Genomic DNA, 16,435 nt, shown 5'->3' with positions numbered 1-16,435 from the left:
AAAAAAATTATCGCGTTCGCTGTTCCTTAATTTTGAACGCGTTCATTGTGAAAGTGTTAAGGTTTAGTGTTCAACGCTTTTAATTTTTCCAAACACAAGCAACATTTAGAAGTTGAACGCCAAAATTATGCGAAGTGTTCAATAAAAAACACTTTTTCCTCACTGAAACATATGAAGAAACCAAAATTTGACTTTTGAACACTAAAATGTGTTCAAATCTTTAACACATTTTTTTCTGTGTATTCGATGGAGCAAAACTGCTAGCAATGTTTGTTAAAAACCAAAATTTAAAATTTATATGTAGTTTTTCCTTTCTGGCTATACCATTAAGGGCTTTTTCGGAGACATTTCAGTTGGGTTCAACCTGCAAGCAGTTTTTCCCATATATCTTTTTAAACAAAAACAATTTAGATTATTGTGGAAAAATTCCCGATAAACCTTATTTTCAGCCAGAGTTTATGAAAAAAGATGATAACATAGCTTTTGAAAAGTGGTATAGTGAAAAGTCAAAACAACCCGTTTATAATGCCATGTTAGAGTTACAAGAATATTGCGTGGTTGATGTCCAAGTCCTTCAGAAGGGTGTAGACTGTTTTCGTAACCATTTCAAAACAGTAACGGGTTTAGACCCAATAAATTGCGGTGCGATAACCATAGCTGGAGCTTGTACTTCGGTGTATCTTCACAAATACTTACAGAAGAATACCCTTGGTGTCGTTCCAAACCCTGGATTCCGTGGTTCAGGTAACCAGAGCAAGAAAGCCATAAAATGGATGGCATGGGTAAGTAAGGAAAGAAAGGTCGAGATTCAAACTGTAATGTCAGCATCAGGAGAAAAGAAAATTGGACCATTTGCAGTTGATGGTTATTGTGGTGACCCGGAAATAATTTTAGAATTCATGGGCTGTTTATATCACGCGTGTAAAAAGTGTTACAAAGGAAGTGAGTGGAATAGCGTAGTTAAGGAAACCAATAAAGTTATTTACGAAAAAGGACTTGATAGAATACAATACATTAAAGAGCTTCATCCTAGGGCTGAGATCATTACTATGTGGGAATGTGATTACGATAAACTCATGGCTGAAAATTCAGATTTTAGGGAATTTTGTAATTCAGTCGAAGTGTGTGACCCTATCTTATCAAGATCAGCGCTTTATGGAGGACGATGCGAACCCCTAAAGTTATACTATAAAGCAGATCCAAGTAAAAATGAACGTATTTTATATTTTGCCATTATGTCTTTATACCCTAGTCAAAATAAATATGGTTTTTACCCGAAGCATTTCCCTGAGGTGATTCAATTCAATTTTGATTATCGGAAGTACGCTTATTTTGGAATCATGTCGGCGACATTGTTACCCCCATATGGTCTGTACATTCCTGTATTACCCTACAGACATAATGGGCGATTGTATTTTCCTTTATGTAAATCTTGTGTAATCGAAGAAAATACTGAACTTTGTAGTCATAGCGATGGTGAAAGGTCAATTTCGGGCGTGTGGTGTACCCCAGAAATTTATAAAGCTATGGAAATGGGTTACAAACTTTTAAAAATATCAGAAGTGCATCATTATAAAGAAACTGTCAAATATGAAAAAGGTGTAAGCGACGGACTTTTCGGTGGTTACGTAAATAAATTTTTAAAGATTAAGCAGGCCAACTCGGGGTTTCCCTCCTCAGTTAAAACCTTCGAAGAAAAGAGGGAATATTTAGATTCAATTTATGAGACTGAAGGAATCAAAATCGAAATGGATGAGGTAACTAAAAACCCTGCTATGAGAGCAATCTCAAAAATTTGTTTGAACTCACTATGGGGAAAATTTGGATTAAATACTAACAAACCAAAGTCTATCATAATAGATGATTATAAAGATCTAATTGGCATTTTAGTAGACGACACATAAGAACTTATAGATTTAAGGCCTCTAAACGAAGAGCTATGTTTGTTAACATATAGTTTTAAGGATGAGTTTCAACCCACATATTATAAGGGGAACCCATATGTTGCCAGCTTTGTTTCATGTTATGGTAGATTAACTCTTTATGAAACACTTGCAAAGTTGAATGAGCGTGTACTTTATATGGATACTGATAGCGTAATCTTTGTTGCAAAAGAGGGGGACTACATACCCCCCACCGGTATTAACTTGGGGTGTTGGGTATACGAACTGGGAGAGGAATCAATTTTAGAATTTGTTTGCAATGCTCCAAAAAGTTACACCCTGAAAACTACAGACAACAAAACTATCGTGAAAGTAAAGGGCTTAAGTCTTCAAAATCGAATAAATGAAAATATTGTAAATTTTGACTCCATATTTGAAAGTCGAATCAATCGAAAAGAATTAAAGTAGCCGTTCCTTTTAATGTACGTAGAGATAAATATACGGCAACAATAATAAATAAAAAAATGGAAAAGATTTTTGGATATACATTTAAGAAGCGCGTAGTTAAGGGTTTTAATACATTTGCATATGGTTACTTAACAGAGACAACTCAGGATGAGTAGATCTAAAAAGAATGTACATTTTTCACCAAATGTAACTGTGTTTGAAATACCTATCGAAGATAGACGTAATTACGCCCTTTACGATGCGCTAAGGTTTAAAGATCGTATTCGAAAGGTGGAAAAAATGTTACTCAAAATATATCCAATTCGAACTGAGCAATAAAATATTCGAGTGTTGAATTTTTTGTGTCATTTTAATTACATTTATTAACCATGGCGTGTCGAATAAAATTTGTGGCGCCCTTTTAGATGTTATGCGCAGGCTCTAGCATGTGTGGTAAATCATCGTGGGTTTTTAATTTATTAAGATATAGAACATGCATGATTAGTCCAAAACCAGATCGGATAGTTTATTGCTATTCAATTTACCAAAATAAATTTGATGATCTGAAAAGGGAAATCCCTGAAATAGAATTTTTGGAAGGGTTACCTCCGAATAACGAAGAATTTTGGAATAGAAATCAAAATAACCTCCTGGTGTTGGATGATTTAGCTTCAGAATGTGGTAATAGTAAATAAATAGCTGATATGTTTATTAAGGGGAGTCACCACTATAATACCAGCATAATTTTAATTACACAGAGCTTATTTAGTAAAAATAAAGAGTTCAGATTGATTAGCCTAAATTGCGTTTATATTTTAATATTCAAATGTCCCAGGGATTCATCGCCAATACAATTTTTAAGTAGGCAAGTTTTTCCTAGAAAAAGTCAGTTCTAGTGAAGGCCTACGCCATTGCTACTGAAAAGCCGCACTCGTACATTTTGATTGACTGTCATCAAGCCACGGATGAATGTCTACGAGTTAGAACAAATGCCCTCCCTCCAGATGGAAATATGTACGTATTTATCGACGAATAAGAAAGAGTGGCGGCGCATTTTTAATCTATTTAATACAATGATTCTGCCGGTCTCACTTCGTAAGAAATACCCCTACCTAACTTTGCTTAAAAGAAGCAATAAAATTCAAAGAAAACACATTCTAAAAAACAGTACCAAAGATCAATTAAAGACGCTTTGTAATATTTGTTTTAACATTACACACGGCGGGATACCTTTGACCTCCAAACTAAAAAGTCATTTAAAACGTCACAGGAGAGTTATAAGGCTATTGGCTCAAAAGTCTTTGCCATTAAGTAAGAAGCGTCAGTTGATGATTAATCAATCAGCGGAACCTTTTGGCCAATGTTACTGGCTAGTATTATCCCTAGTGCTATCTCAGCTATAAAAAGTTTAACATGAAGAAAATGGTTTTGGTGCCTGCCAATACCATTTTGGATCCGGTGGATAAAGAATTATCTGAGCTAGATCAAGAAATGCATAACATTCTTCGAAAGTCCGGGTCTACAGAAACTAAACTTAGAGAATACTTGGAAACCCTGCAAAAATATTTAAATATGAAGAAACTAGTACAACCCATTACCGTAAAAACTGTATCGGCACCTCCTACAACTTATCCAGCGCTACCTTCTGCCCCGGTGGTTTCTACTTCTACCGCTACTTTACCCATTACTCCGAGCCTAACAGGAATACACGCAACTACCCCCATTATGCCTACCGCTTCTGCACAGGGTTCCACCATTTTTCAAGCACCACCTAGCGGGTCCACCTTGACATGGCAGCCATTTACGGCTACGGCTATGGCGGCTAAGTCTCCAACACCCAAAAGAAAAAAAACTCTACGTAAAAACAGCGTGGCTCAATCATTAGATGAATTTAAAAAATTTCAAGAACTATATTCGCCTCTTCATTCTAAACGTAAAACCAGAAAAGATAAAAAACTGTTGTACCCACTACACTATGGAAAGAAAAATTTAAATAAACGTTTTTTTATTGATTGCAATATTTATTTTGATATTTCAACAAATGATTACATAAAAACAATAGAACCAAAGCTTCATTATACATTAAATCATTTGGTTTATATAAATCTTGAATAATAACGTTTAGATTATAACCGTAACAGGCATTAACTAGATAAAAAATACAATGTAAACCGCATGTTAAAGATAATGGATATTGAACAGGTACAGGGTTTATAAACCATTCTTTAGCGTAGACATAAAGATCATTAAGATTATAATAAGAGGGATCATTTCCATAAGAATCAAAAAAGTTCCCTACATTATTATTTACATATATAGCTAACCAATGAAGTCCTGGACTCGATGAAGGTTCCGCATTTAGACAAAAGCAATATTTAGCTTGCTTTGGCGGTAATGGTTTTTGATCAAAAGCAAATACACCGAGGAAAAAAGGTCTTGTTACAGGTTCACACGTTAAATCACGGTACGATCTTTAGAAATAATAATTTCAGATTCGAACTCGGCGTACACTATTACAGTTACGTTATGGACTAGCGGAGATTTGAACTTCATAGATATTCTTAGGCTTCCCTGTTTGTTTCTTGACAAATGTTCAGCGCCCGCTTGTTTTTCCGGTGTAAGATCGAACACGTACAGAGCGTTACCCTCTTTAAATTCTTCGAAGGTAATACAGTTTCCTTTATTACTTTTGAACAAATCCAAGGCCGTATAGTTTGAGAGGTACTCTCTGGAATACTCGTTCACGGCATAGTGGGGTGTAAACGGAGGATTGGGATATGTTTGATTTCCAATTGTTAGTGCCAAGTAGCTTAAATTAAAATGATTGAATTCAAAGCTATTCAAATCTAGGGCTCCATTAAAGGCTGTTGTTCTAACTAAGCCGATAACTACGCGTGATGGTTGTCTTTCCATAAAGACATTTTCTCGTATAATGTCAGTGGAACCGCTACTGATGGAAAAGTATTTTAACACTGTTCTGTTAATTGGATAAATTACATTGTGCTTTTCGTGTACCATCGCCTGAGCTAACATAATCTCATTATTTATTTTAATCTTTTTTATAAATAATGTAACATGGTCAATTTTAATTTTAAATTTAGGATTAAGTGCTGCTGTAGATATAATTGCGAATTCATTAACTGACTTTATGAAGCGAAACCGTACTTCAATATTATTAATGAGAAATCGACTCATTCGACATACATCCAAATGTAAATCACCCAACATATCAATGCGTTTCGATAGGGCAGCCCGATCTCTTCGTTTCAGCATTCCATTCTTGTCGTTGTTTGACGCGGGTAAAAACGTTTTACTAGCGTCCACAGGGTCATCTTTGTAATACATTTTTGAAGAAAGATAGGACTTTTTGGCACTTGTACCATAGTTTAAATGTGTTTCAAAAAATGCCAAATATGGGTAGGCATTCGTTGGTGTATTAACTTGCGTATCTCCAAAAAATACGTCAACTTGACTAAATAAAGATGCGTGTAATAAATTTGTAGGACCAACGTCCTTGACTTGGGAAGTTAAAGAAGATCCATCCTCCTTAACTAGTTTGACTCGAACTTGCAATAAGGTTTTAGACAAATCCATAAAGACGTCATTAGATCCAGGGATAAAAAAATTCAATTGGTCCATCATCAGAAAGCGAAGCCAACGCTTTATACATAGCATAATCACTATTTTCTATGTTGTAATTTGTTTCTTGGCTCCGCGAACAAATCCAGTTCAGACATCATTCCTTCAACCATTGTTATTTTTAATCGAGAAAATCGTTTTTCGCTCTTTTTCTCTTTTTTGATCGCTTTTTAGGCTTCAGCTTTCTGCGAAGTCCTTGGCCCGTTTGTTGTTGAGCCAAGTGTTGGCTAGCCTTTTGTAGTAAATTTGATCCTGCTTCGCTCAAATTTGATTTCAATGATTCTCTTAGGTTTCTTCCTGCTACGAGATCCCCTGCTATTCTCGACCCCGTTCTGAGAGCTTCCCTACCTAACACTTTACCTGCTGGTCGAAATATCGGTGTAATATATCTAATTAAACTTTTGAAGATGCTTCCGAGTCCGTTTCCTCTTTGAATTACAGGCCCCCGGAAGTGATTAAGACCATTTCCGGTTTGGCTTAAGTAGTAGTTTAGATATATGTTACTTCGTGACATGCTTGAGAATGAAATGAAGTTTTATGACGGACTTGTTTAATTTAAACATAATATTTTCTCCGAAATCTGTCCTCATATCAATTTCGATCATTTCAAATGATGGACATCTTAAAGGGTAATAATCAATGTTTTGAAACCTATGTACAGCTAAGCTAGAAGATTTATCATTTATTATTGGTATAACCCTCAGAAGAGGGGCATAAACGTCACCAACCACTTGTGGTAGAATTAAATTTGTATAAATATACAAACTAGCCGTACCCTTGTCTATATCGGCTACACTTTTTCCAGTTTCATCCATAAGGGGTCTATCCATTTGGTCCATATGAAACCCTAATAGTCTACCTAGACCAGACTGATTTTTGTTAAAACACAAATAATAGTTATTTTCACATTTTACGTTTACTTTTCCGTCGGGATTAAGCTTAATTACAAAATTACTACTGTGTTCTCGAGGAATTGCGTGGCACATTGCTTCAATAACATTTTCAATGTGGTTATACTGGCCGGGTTGAATTTGCAGAGTAATTTCCCTTGGATTCGTTGGGCCTTTTCTTTTTCTTATATGTAAAAAATTATTGGAACTATTTAGTTCTAAAGGATCGTCTTTCTTTCTTTTAATCAGTTCTTCGGGAAAAGTGTATCTCTCTTTGATCCAATCCATGAAGGGTAAGCCCAAGATTTTACCCATTTCTTCCGGTATTTGAACTTCATATCCATTTTTAGCTCTCAGAGCGCAAAAAGCCTTCTCATTGTCATCACTGTAGGTGATAAACATATAAACCGACCGTCGTATTTCGGGGGGTATGGTATTATTAATAGATTTAATTAAACTCTTATAAACATCGTATTCGTCTCCACGCAAGTTTCCCGCGACAAGTTGTATCTTATACTGGTCCCAGCTGTTTTCAGTATAGTCATGTACTCCAGCATTGAAATATAAATACTCGCCGGATACATTATCCCAGGCCTGGGGTAAAAATGCTTCGGCAAGCCCCACATGCCAATTACCAACTAAGTTTAAAGGAGCTGGTAACTGAACTTTAAAATGAGATTGCGTGTTATCCGGAAAGACATTCATAGAAGCCGAACTTACTAGTGTAACATAAAATGAATCGTTCGACATGGTTAACTAGATTAAAATGAACATTTATTTATTTGCCAATAGACATATATCAGTAGACCACTTTTTGAAGTTCGCATTCGTAAAAGGCACCTCTTATTTCTTCGTCGTTGTAATCTTTAACTACGTAACAAACTGGATTTCTGTAAAGAACTTTTGATACGGTAAATATTTCCCTCGTCCAATAGCCTTTATAACCCTTTTCGAAAAGAGGTTTACTCTTTGACAGTCTGACAAAATCACCAATCTTTAACTTTGGGGGTTTAGCAGGTTTTTGATGGCCATACAAACGCTGCCATACTAAATGTTCATTTTCGATATTAACATCTTTTGGAGCGAAACCAATACTTGAATGCGTCCTAGAGTTATAGGCCTTCATGATTTTTGGCAAACTACCAATATAATTATATTTTTTGGTTCTTGTAAATAGTTTGAATATTTTATCCCTTAAAGTTCTGTTAAATCTTTCAATAACACCGCACTTTATCCTTCCAACACTTGTATAGAGTTGAATACCCTCTTTCTTCAAATATTCTTTAAACAATTTTGATAGAAATTCACTGCCTTGGTCAACATTAATACGCAAAGGCTTTCTCTCTTTGATAGCTTTCTGAAATGCGCTTAAAACTTCTCTACTAGTTTTATTCTTTAAAGGAAAACTCCAGGCATATTTTGAAAATACGTCTATTATAGTCAAAATGTATTGAAACCCTTTGTTATGCTTTTTGATACGTCGTAGATCAATTAGATCGCATTGAAATACTTCATCAGCTGTTGTAGCATAAGTTTGATTTCGAGGGAAGTTTATTCTCCTTGGTTTATGAATAGTGTATGTGGGTTGAGACTGAAGCCAAGTCTCAATTTTTTTCTTTGAAATACTTTTTACTCCTTGTTTCAATTTATTTGCGCTTCCGTAACTAAGAGGGTTTTCAGAATCGTAATATACTCGGCTTAATTTTGATTCCATTGTTATTGCTAAGCTTAAATTCTATTACCCTATTCCTTTATTTAGAATTGATTTCACTATAACAATACAACTGTATTCATACGCTATAAGTTATCACCATAAGTCTATGATACTCTCTATAAGTATGGGTCTATAGAATATATGCCAAAAGCATTAATCACTACGTAGATAGTAAGAATTTAACAATAGAATTTTTCCTGGAATTGAATAGTACGAAACTAGCGCCGCGCGCGGAGTTAAAATGGGGGAAGGAACTCGCGGCGCGCGCGGGGAACCCCGCGGGGGTGAGGGGGGAAGGAACTCGCGCGCGGGGAACTCGCGAAGATTCACCGCGGCGGCGGCATGAAAGATCCCACGCTCCAGTTCCCATGACCCAGTTCCCACGCACCTACTTTATACCTCTACCGTGGTACGAAATGTAGCCCTATACTACTTACCTCAAGCAATTAATACATCAACACCTGAGGTGGCCATTGTCGAGCAAACTGAAAATGTAGATCAAAGTCACCCTAAAGAAATTCCGACGGCAAATCTTGAGTTGCCATATACGGAAGTAGTCAAGAAAGCACGAAAAAGAGAAAACCACTCAAAGAAATTAAAGGCTAAAAAGTCAACTGCCATAAACAAAACAGGCAGGGTAGCCACCTTGGGTTCAATGCCAGAAGATCTTTCTAAGGCTTGCAAACTAAAACCGGTTGAGGAAACGGAAGAATACCATATTGGAAACTGTTCCACCAATGCGACGGAAGAACGAGTCAACCAATACCTGAAAGATCTGGACAAAGACCCTCTCTCTATCAAGCAAGCTCGCAGCTACAAATTGGATAAAAAAATCTTTTATAATCAGTTACCCTCGAAACACCCCAGGTATCAACGAAGTGCTGCTCTGGCCAGCAGGAGTAACTTGTGTGAAACTGGGAACTGCGAACCAAAAGAAAATCTGGGGGTTGAACGATCACGTGTCAGCCCTGGAACTCTCATCTGCACCAAACTCAAAATTCGTTATCTCGCGGTGCCATAAAACGCAAACCACAGACCACCTTTTGAACCATCTCAAGACGCTCTTTCAAAATACAGAACTTTCCATTTTGAATGCAACAGGAGGTACGACTATATTGTTCAAGATCTATTAAATTGGCCACGGCCAATTGGTGTCGCTAGGTACATTTCACGACTACACCAAACAGAAGAAAGAAACAGTGGTGGCATGCTTCGGAACCCGCTGTCAGAAAGGTTAGACTGACTGACAACGAAGGAGCCAACACAATTACCAAGAACATTCCCTAAAGTCCTAAAGATTGCCCACCTTAACGTCAGAAGTTTACAACGTCACATAACCGACATTATATATGTACTAAATAATCTTACCATTGATATCATTGGCTTATCAGAAACGTGGTTATCTGATTCAGTTCACAACACAACTCTTACTATACCCAATTATACTCTCATTAGAAAGGACCGCCGAAATAAAGCAGGGGGTGGTCTGTGCATTTACTACAGGAACACGCTACAAGTATCACTATTATCAATCACAACGGAAACAGTCAATTCTAACCTGGAGTCCCTGTGGTGCAGACTCCACGAAAAGAATTGTAAACCGAGTGTGATTGGAATATGCTATCGTCCGCCAAATGGAAGCTGCGCTAGTAGCTATTCAGATCTGAAATCACAACTAGAGTTACTATCTGAGGATCCCCAAAACATTAAGATTCTGTTCCTCGGGGACTTCAATACAAACTTGCTTGGACCCCTAGATTCAAACGTACGAAATCTTAAATCAGCCACCTATGGATTTCAGCAGTTAGTGTTGCAACCGACCAGAGTTACTCTGACAACTAGCACTCTTGTTGATCACATATACACAAATATCCCAACAAAAATCATACAGGCAACTAACATCCCACTGGGTATCTCGGATCATGACCTAATCCTATGTATTCGGAAAACCAAATGTCCAAAAATCATAAGAAAAGTTACACAAGTTAGGAACTATCGCAACGCTAATGCAGACTCCTTTGTTTCTGATGTTCGTTATAAACTTAGCAAGGAAATAGGAAGCATAACAAATGTGGATACTGCAGTTGAAAAATTATGTTCCACGATAACTGACACGCTGAACGTTCATGCACCCTTTATAAACAAAAGAATCACAGTAGCAGACCCGCCTTGGTTAAACCGTGAGGTAAAACACCTCATGCACTCACGCGATGTCTGTCACAGAAAAAGTAGAATCCCTGGACTAAGATACTATGAGGTCATATACAAAATATACAGAAACCAAGTCCCCGAAAAAATTCGCACTGAGAAGAGAGACTACTTTGACAAAAATATCAATATTAAAGACAAGGTAACTAGCGGTGCTTGGAAAACTCTGAAGCCTTTCCTCAAAGCTAAAAACTCAAGCATCAACATAATTGACTCGAACGGTAGCACAATAACGACCTCGAAAGAAATAGCGTCAGTATTTAGTACATTCTTTGCCGTAGAATTACCTGCAACACCTGCACCTAAATACATACCACAATCATGCCCGGAAAGAATTAAAGAAACACTTCGCTTCCACTCTGTGAGTGAAGAATCTGTTTTCCAATATATAAAAAATATATCACCCGGTAAAGCCACTGGTCTTGATAACTTACCTCCAAAAATTATCAAATCATTAGCAGGAATAATAACACCCTTTGTAACAAAAATTATTAATATATCTTTTGAGACTGGTACATTTCCACTAAGCTGGAAAAGAGCGAAAGTTACTCCTATATATAAAAAGGGCGACGACATGAATATGGGAAATTACAGGCCAGTCTCGGTCCTACCATGCTTATCCAAACCGCTGGAACATTTTGCACAAGTGCAAATCTATGAATTCTACGAAAGAAACAATCTCCTGTACAGACTACAATCAGGCTTTCGACCAGGCTACTCCACAACAACGAGTATCTTCTACCTACTTGAGACGATAGTGAATAGGTTAAGCAAAGGACACTATGTAGGAGTGCTCTTTGCTGACTTAAGCAAAGCCTTTGATACCGTAGACCACTGTGTCCTTTTATCCATACTGGAAAACAACAACCTGTCTGAGACTACTGTAAACTGGTTTAGATCTTATCTCACAGATAGACAACAGGCAGTGGTTATTGGTGGCGAAATTTCTACTGACTCCAAAGTTACAAGAGGTGTCCCTCAGGGAAGTATACTTGGGCCAACCCTTTTTAATACGTACACTAGTGACATAAATCAGCATCTAAAGTCAAGTATATCGAAGGAATATGCTGATGATGCTGCTTTAATAAACTCCGCAGATAATATTGTAGATCTAATGAAAGTTATGCGAACCGAGGCTGAAGTACTAAAATACACTTTAGGTTCGAGAAGCCTAATACTCAACGAATCAAAAACTGAATTTATGCTACTCTGCCCAAACGGAAAACCATTATCGCCTGAGCAGGAGACCAAAATAGAAGGCACAGAAATCAAGAGAGTAACTTCCTATAAATATCTCGGCATCATAATAGATGAAACCTTATCATGGAAGCAATACATTGACTACGTCATCAGGAAAACAAATAGTAGGCTGGGCATCCTAAGGCCACTCTATACATCATTGGACTCCGACGTTCTAAATCTACTGTACAAAGCACTAATTGAACCAATTTTTACCTACGGGGACATTTTTTACAACTCGGCAAATGAGTCTTACTTGAAGAAACTACAAGTAGCCCATAATAATGGTGCCTCAACATCCATGTTGAAAAATTAGAGACATCACTTCGTAAAAAAAGCTCCAAACATCGAGGTGTAACTATGTGGAACGATCTTAAACCGGATATAAAACAAATTGACTCTTTTAATAAATTTAAGGACGCGATTACCAAACTGGTATTGATTGTGTAAATTGAGTTTTAATTTTATCTTAAAAAATCTACTCTTGCTAATTTAATTTAATTTATGGACCTCTTTGTAAATCAGATTCACTGAAAGAGTCATCCAAAAAGCCTTTTATTATTATTATTATTAAAATGTTTCTTTGGATTTCTTGAGAAAATGTATTTGTAAAATTCTTAAGATATTCCTTGGAATATTCCTTTAGAATCCTTTGTATATTTGGCCTCTTTTTACAAAGAAGTATTCTTCGTGTTTCTTATGAAAATATTACTTACATTCTCTTAAGAAAGTTTTCTTAATAATTCTTAAAACAATCTTTATCGATTCCCTCGGATATTCCCATGATCTCCCTCGGATATTCCCTTTTACTCCCTCGAATATTCTCTTCAACCACCTCGGTTATTCCATTCAACTCCCTCGGCTATTCCATTCAACTCCCTCGGAAATCCCCTTCAACTCCCTCGGAAATTCCCTTCAACTCCCTCGGAAATCCCCTTCAACTCCCTCGGAAATCCCCTTCAACTCCCTCGGAAATCCCCTTCAACTTCCTCGGAAATCCCCTTCAACTTCCTCGGATATTCCCTTCAACCCCCTCGGATATTCCCTTCAACCCCCTCGGATATTCCCTTCAACCCCCTCGGATATTCCCTTCAACTTCCTCGGATATTCCAATAAACTACCTCGGATATTCTAATAAACTTCCTCGGATATTCCCTTAAACTTCCTCGGATATTCTAATAAACTACCTCGGATATTCTAATAAACTACCTCGGATATTCCAATAAACTACCTCAGATATTCCAATAAACTACCTCGGATATTCCAATAAACCACCGGATATTCCAATAAACCACCTCGGATATTCCAATAAACTACCTCGGATATTCCAATAAACCACCTCGGATATTCCAATAAACTACCTCGGATATTCCAATAAACTACCTCGGATATTCCAATAAACTACCTCGGATATTCTAATAAACTACCTCAGATATTCCAATAAACTACCTCGGATATCTAATAAACTACCTCGGATATTCCAATAAACTACCTCCGATATTCTAATAAACTACCTCGGATATTCTAATAAACTACCTCGGATATTCCAATAAACTACCTCGGATATTCCAATAAACCACCTCGGATATTCCAATAAACCACCTCGGATATTCCAATAAACTACCTCGGATATTCCAATAAACTACCTCGGATATTCCAATAAACTACCTCGGATATTCCAATAAACTACCTCGGATATTCTAATAAACTACCTCGGATATTCTAATAAACTACCTCGGATGTTCTAATAAACTACCTCGGATATTCTAATAAACTACCTCGGATATTCCAATAAACTACCTCGGATATTCCAATAAACTACCTCGGATATTCTAATAAACTACCTCAGATATTCCAATAAACTACCTCAGATATTCCAATAAACTACCTCAGATATTCCAATAAACTACCTCTGTTATTCCAATAAACTACCTCGGATATCTAATAAACTACCTCAGATATTCCAATAAACTACCTCGGATATTCCAATAAACTACCTCGGATATTCCAATAAACCACCTCGGATATTCCAATAAACTACCTCGGATATTCCAATAAACCACCTCGGATATTCCAATAAACTACCTCGGATATTCCAATAAACTACCTCGGATATTCCAATAAACTACCTCGGATATTCTAATAAACTACCTCGGATATTCTAATAAACTACCTCGGATATTCTAATAAACTACCTCGGATATTCCAATAAACTACCTCGGATATTCCAATAAACTACCTCGGATATTCCAATAAACTACCTCGGATATTCCAATAAACTACCTCGGATATTCTAATAAACTACCTCAGATATTCTAATAAACTACCTCTGATATTCCAATAAACTACCTCGGATATCTAATAAACTACCTCAGATATTCCAATAAACTACCTCAGATATTCCAATAAACTACCTCGGATATTCCAATAAACTACCTCGGATATTCCTATAAACCACCTCGGATATTCCAATAAACTACCTCGGATATTCCAATAAACCACCTCGGATATTCCAATAAACTACCTCCGATATTCTAATAAACTACCTCAGATATTCCAATAAACTACCTCGGATATCTAATAAACTACCTCGGATATTCCAATAAACTACCTCCGATATTCTAATAAACTACCTCGGATATTCCAATAAACTACCTCGGATATTCTAATAAACTACCTCGGATATTCTAATAAACTACCTCGGATATTCTAATAAACTACCTCGGGTATTCTAATAAACTACCTCGGATATTCTAATAAACTACCTCGGATATTCCCTTAAACTACCTCAGATATTCCAATAAACTACCTCGGATATTCTAATAAACTACCTCGGATATTCTAATAAACTACCTCGGATATTTCCTTTAAACTCCCGCTTCTAGTATAACTTGTGTGTGCACAGATCGAAAAACCATTTTTATGTTGAAAATATTTTTTATTAATTTTTAAATTGCAAGTAAAATAAGTTTACTGTTCTTCATTATTAACTTCTACATCCATATCAGTCGCATGTGCGTGTTCATTTCCTCCATCTTCGTTATTGACTCCGCTTGCTTCAGCAGCAGAGGAATTAATTTTATTGATTTCCAATTCCTTATTAATAGACAAATTTTTAAATTCGCTTTTCCTGCGCACTTCTTTTATTTTACTTTGAATACTTTGATTCAATTCTTTTTTCGTGACTTGAAATATGGTAAAGTCTAGAGGTAATAGTAATTATATTATATCTACCTAAACGAACACCAATACAAAACTTTTAGAAAATATTTACCTATGATGGCATTTATTTTTATTGGATCCAATTGGTTTTTTGCATCGCGATCTTTAAAAAGCATTGGATTTTTTCCACTGATGGATCCTTCACGTATTTCTGCGTGTGCGAAAAGCCCTGTCAACAGCGATCGGGCAAAGAACGTTAATAACTTCAGCTTCACGTATCTTCACACTATTTCCCAAGTCGACCTAAAAGTAAAAATATTATTTTACTATGTATTATAATAAACTATAGAAAATTATACCATTTCAAACTCCTTTCCTTCACTTGTGGCTGAAGGACCGTTGGCACAGCCATTTGAAACAATATTTTCAAGTTTGCTCGAGCATATTTTCAGCCTTCTTAACCAGCTAGCCATTTCTGAAACGTTAAATGTTATATTAAATACACATTTATTAATTTATTTTGATGTTCTTTATGAGTCTATATCGATTTAAAAATGGTTATTTCACTCTCCCTTTAACAAACTATTTTAAAATTCCATTTAAGTTTTCCACCAACCACTCAAATTTTGAAGTTTTTCTATCTCTTCCTTTAATAATTTATTTTTTTTCTTCAATTTTTCATTTATCTGAATTAATTTATCTTCCCTGGAGTTTTTGTTTCAAGATTTGTTAAAATCTCGAGATGTTGCTTTAAAAGTAAAACCTAAAACATTCAGTAAATATTTGAGGCAATAATGATGAAAGCCAGCTTATTCGTACTTTCCGTTTTATTTGTCGGACGACCGTTATTCTTGGTGCTTTCTCTTTTTCTTTTCTTTTCCATTTCGGACGCTGTCCCTATAATATTAGGTAATCAAGAATATATTACATTTGTATATATATAAATAACTAGAAGTAGTTATTAGGTTAGTGAATTTTCGAAAATTATAGAAAAGGCTAAGAGATTTAGTACTTTAGAACTGATCGAGACGAGTTAAGAGGAGTATGAAGTGATCAAACTAGTTATTTGTATTCCATAGAGTATGCTCAGAGCAGTCGGAGTACATAAAGAAAGCATGCCACAACATCGTGCCTAATTTTTAATGAATTTTTGAAGCTGCAAATGTAAGGTCTAAAAAGCCTCTTCTTGATTGTTAAATTGATTAACGTACGTCGGCACTTTCACTCATGTGCGGTGTTAATTGGTTACATTT

The 16,435-nt window shown here is 36.2% G+C and overlaps 1 long non-coding RNA gene across 1 annotated transcript; it reads right to left on the bottom strand.

The window, feature by feature from the left end:
* Positions 1 to 14,990: 14,990 nt before the first annotated feature.
* Positions 14,991 to 15,475, bottom strand: LOC149680670 (uncharacterized). The gene is made up of 2 exons (XR_016365603.1): positions 15,295 to 15,475; positions 14,991 to 15,223 (listed from the first exon to the last, which is right to left on the bottom strand). It is a non-coding gene; the product is annotated as an uncharacterized LOC149680670 (long non-coding RNA).
* Positions 15,476 to 16,435: the final 960 nt, after the last annotated feature.

The sequence above is a fragment of the Phalangium opilio genome, unplaced genomic scaffold, assembly GCF_054372755.1.
Source record: "Phalangium opilio isolate 3A_F unplaced genomic scaffold, DU_Popi_V2 ptg000039l_2, whole genome shotgun sequence".
Taxonomy (NCBI): domain Eukaryota; kingdom Metazoa; phylum Arthropoda; class Arachnida; order Opiliones; family Phalangiidae; genus Phalangium; species Phalangium opilio.
This window is presented reverse-complemented; position numbering and strand designations above follow the sequence as displayed.